The following is a 4,914-nucleotide window of genomic DNA, read 5'->3' as shown; positions in this document are numbered from 1 at the left end:
TGCCCCCGCAGGCCGGGGGGCCGGGAGTGGCGCGGGTCCCTGCCGCCGCAGCCCCATGGCTGGCCCGCGCTCCCCGCTCCGGGGCAGGTGGAAAAGGACAGACCGCAGCGCCGCCGCCGCCGCCGCCGCTCCGCCGCCCCACGTGACAGGCCCGCCGTGCAGCTGCGGCGGCCGGGCCGGAGGGCGAGGGGAGCGCCGCCCCGCTCCGCACACCTGAGGGGCCGGCGGGCGGCGCAGGCGGAGCGCGGCCCGGGGCGGAAGGGAAGGCGACGGCCGAGCCCGCCAGGGCGCCGGGCTTCCTGTCAGGCACGGGGCGCCACGCTCCCGCCGCGCCCCGGCCCCCTCCGCCGCGGGGCCCGCGGCCATTGCGCGCCCCGGCACCCGCGCCGGGCAGGGGCCAGCAGAGCCGCGCCCCGCGGGGGCTGCCCCTCCGCCGGGAGGGAGGCCGCGCCCAGCGCCGCCGCGGCCCGCCGCCCCCCCCCCCCCGCAGCGCGGGGGCGGGCGGAGCTGGCCCCCGGCCGCCGCAGCCGGTCTAGGGGAGCCTCCTCGGCCCAGCCGAGCCGGTGCGTCCTTTCCTGCCAGCGTTCCCGCTGGAGCCGTGCTGCGGGCCCGTGGGCGGCAGCGGGGGCTCGGGAAAGCGCCTGCTGGAGCTGCCTCCTCCGCAGCTCGCGAAGGTGAACGCGTTGAGGGCTTTAAATCAGATGTCATCGGTAATGTGCACAGGGAGAAGAGCCTCCCCAGAAATTCGTCTGTCCCTGTAGCTCTCCACTCCCTGCACACTGCAGGTCACTCACCCCAAGGGATGGGACCCAGATCCTTCCAGGCCCTGCCGAGTGTGAAACTGAAGTAATCTGGTCATACCAACAGGGCTACGTATCCACAGCAAGTCAACACAATTTGGATCAATATAGCCGACGTGAAACCATCCTGTTCCACTGAAAATGGACAAAGACTCACGTGTTTACAACAAGCAGCAAGATGACAAAGTTAACTGGGAAATTCATGAGCAAAACAGCAAAAGATGAAAGATAACTTTGTTCAGGTCAGGAACTGCTAAAATGAACCAGCTCTACCTCAGGTATTTCCTGAACCTTTCCTTGTTTTCCCATTTGCAGGTGCTCACATCCTCTCCCAGAAAACCAGGACCAGCTCCTCTGTTGGTGGCACAGCTTCTCTCTACCAAGGAGCAAAGCCCTGATGGCACTGCTGCAATGCTTTGACAACCGAGCAGCAGTTTAATTCAGCTACAGATACCAACAAAAATACAAAGCTCCGTGACAGCACCTCTTCTTAAACTACACAAATGAGTGCTGTGCTACAGGGCACAGTTTAATCCTCCAGGGCAAAGATGGGATCTTGCTGCATTTCACTATAAACACAGAAAAATTTCCCTACATGCTTTAAAAAAATTGCATCTTCGCATTCTGTGGCTGTATCACAAGAGAGACACCAGATGTGCAGTCTGTGGGTACTTACAACAGAAACTCTCCAATCACTAAATTAAATATTGATTGGTGAAATCAACATCACAATAACATCCGTTACTGTACCCAGTTTCCCATGAAAGAGATGCAATTCCCAAGTAAAATTCATATTTAAGGGGTTTGGGTCTAACTGTGCTAATGGCACACGCACACGAACTCTCCAGCCGTGGCTGGCACGCTCTCCAGGGCGAGCTGTGGTAGGGGCAATTCAGTTATAAAACCAGGGACTCAATTACTCTGTCATCGATGGGCCCAGGTTCAGCTCTTCACTCTGACCAGACTTGGTGGAGTAATGTAATGTATCACATGGGCAACGTTCCTGGGGAAGAATAAGAAAAGTGAGAGACAGCAGTAAGAGGAGCTGGGATGCTGAGGTAAAGCTGAGGCGTTTGCTAACAGTGAACATCACCTTTTAGCAGCACACACACCATGAGTCAGATTCTCACTCAAGAGATGCAACAACATAAATTACAGTTGTCATGCTATATTGTCCTGTTTCAACCTTTCAATTGTCATCTAGGAGTCAGGTTTAGATCAGGTACTGCCCCAAAAACGGGTTAAAAATAAGCACGTGCAAGAATGCCAATAAGCTTGTGTACTAACAAAAGTGGATGCGGGGAGGGAAGCACATGGCTGTAGGGGGAGCTGGCTTTACGGGCAACTCACCCAGCTGTGTGCATCATCAGGGCTCTCATACCAAAGGCCCATTGGATGCACACCCAGGTACACATTCGGACAGGTATTTCAGATATTTGTTAATTATGTGTGCCCCATCAAGGAAAACAGCTGCACAATTCTAAATGTCTGTTTATATGGTTAAAATATGAAAGAAAAGCATACTTAATTTGCCTGGGGTGCCATGCAGTTTAAAAATATTAATTAGAACTACGATCCTCATTTGCTCATCAGCTCGTGAGTGTAATTTTAAACACACAGCTCAGTTAAACAAATACTTTCAAATGTGTCTACAACAAAACCATTCAACAGAGCTACTCCCATGGCACTGTATCTTGTTTAAAATTAATCCACTCAGCAAAAAGCTTCAGAGTCAGATTTGGTCAGGGAAATAGAGAAAAGGGCCAAATTATAACATGGGAAAGGAAACACCAGGTAAGAAAGAAAAGGTAGAAATGGATGAGAAAATGCCAGGCCAGGCTGACACTATTTTAGGGCAATGGTGATGACAGATGCTTTCTGGAACGTCTACGGGAAGCAGATCGGGTTGGACGTAGAAAGCACATTAAAGTCAAAGCACAGACTCAGGTTCTCTTTTGCTGATTCTTATTTGATAGTGAAAAACTCTGGCAGAATGGTGAAACAGCGGGCTAAGGGCTTTAATGCCTGGAAGCACCACAGTTCACCAAAGGACATCTCTCAGCACACTGAGATACTGCTTTAGGGCTTTTTATTTCAACAATGTAAAGTGTGGCTACAGTAATATCTCGGGGGTTCAGGTGATCCTTATCCTCGCTGAGCTACAGACTTCTGCCTTATCGTAGCAGCCCTTTGATGGAATTATAATAATTGTAATTCACATTTGTCTATCACTCTGGATCTTAATGGATGCCTAATGGATGATTGGCCTGAGGATCAATAGTATCACGTCTTGTCTACTTGGGATGAGAGAACTGGATGTTAAAATAAATACTTCTACTATGCTAAGGATGCAGAAATAATAAGCGGATCAATACAAATGAAGTTTAGCCATAGGTGAGAAGGCCCTGCACGCAGCACAGAGGGGACCTGGCTGTCCTGCAGACGCAGCCTGCTTTACAAGTATGTGTCTGTGCACTTTTTAAGTAGCATAATAAATCACACAACATTTTCCACAACTAAATTCTTCGTAATCTAACCAGACAATTCTTAAACCTTTAACGGGCCCATGATTGTAAAATCATTTTGTCTGGGTTTTTGAGCAGTAATCTTCAAATTATGGGTCTGTAACAGTAATAATGGAATGTGTCATAAAAGAGTTTTTCCTCAGTGAGTCTATTATTGTAATAAAATAATGTATCTAGGCACCTCTACATTCCACATTAACCCTTTTTATGATAATTATGAGTAAAGTGCATCTCTCATTTCCATTAAATAATATCCTTGCATCTCACTAAAACAGCAGACTATATCGGACTGAAAGCAAAGCAACAGATGCACATTCTTTTTTAGCAGATTCTATCCATGCCACTAACTTGTTGTTAAGATAAACCCACTCAGTTTAAGAATTATTCTGATAACTTCAGTGTTCATGTAAGACTAACTTAGAATTCTGAGTCCTGATTTTCAGTCACACGCTTTTGTGTTCACAGAAATATATGTATGAATTAGAAAATTATAAATGAAATTACATATACATATGCTCCAGCAGCTACTGGCATAGGGGAATTCATGATCATATGACAACAACCACACAAACACCTTGAAAACATAACCAGCAGAACCCATTCTAGGTGCTCTACTTCAGGATAATTGCAGATAATTTAAAAATTACTTTAGAAGAGTTGCACCAAGCTAAACCATCATTGCAAGCTGAGTGTCAAGCCTTCACATCCCATTTCAGAACATGTGATACGGACATGGCTCTAGGAAATTTCATTAATAGAAGTTATACGTTATATATGCTGGAGCTATAGGCACGTTCATTCATTTTAATGCTTCTGACAGAATTGGATCACATAATAATCATGTAACACCACCAAAATAAAGTTCTGATAAGTTTACCGCCAGTTTTATTTTTACAAGGGTTCATATTGCACCACCGTACAACACTATCTGCCTGGATTTAATAAGGTTTACATTTAGTGACAACTACACTCTCCCTGAAAGGGAAGAAAATTCTCAAGGGTACTTTGCTGCACCAAATTTAACGCTATTCCTGTCTTGATCCATTATAGATCATTACTAAACCTCACAGTGAACTGCTTTCCTTACTCTTCTTTAGGAATTTGTTATTCATGTATTCTACAAAGAGCTGAAAAACCTCGTTGCAATTCACATTCATTTTATGAAACGTGATGGGAATAAATATAAACAACTTGGTATTACAGGAAAGTGAATCCAAATTGTTTGATGAAGAAATACTGTCATAAGATCACCAATGTATAAGCATTTTTCCAAAGAGAGTACAAAGCCATGATACTCCTCTATGACACTCTGAATGTTCAAATGAAATCCTGAATTTGTATCAAGCACACCAGATCATGAGTAGCAACTACCTTAGGGTAATTGCTTGAAAAATAAAATAAAATCATTCTCTCCTGAATGGGTTCAGTTGTCTTTGTAACTACTACCAAGGCAGCATTAATTGCATCTTATTTTTTTTTTATACTTGTAACTTAGCTCTTAACAAAACTGAAGGTCTACAGAACTTGCTCGATTAAGTAAATTAGGTCTCGTTTTTATTTGACAGTGTTACCAAGATCAGAGTTTTGAA

This window comes from Nyctibius grandis, chromosome 12 (genome assembly GCF_013368605.1).
Source record: "Nyctibius grandis isolate bNycGra1 chromosome 12, bNycGra1.pri, whole genome shotgun sequence".
NCBI lineage: Eukaryota > Metazoa > Chordata > Aves > Nyctibiiformes > Nyctibiidae > Nyctibius > Nyctibius grandis.
The sequence above is the reverse complement of the archived record's forward strand: the minus strand, read 5'-3'. Positions refer to the sequence as shown.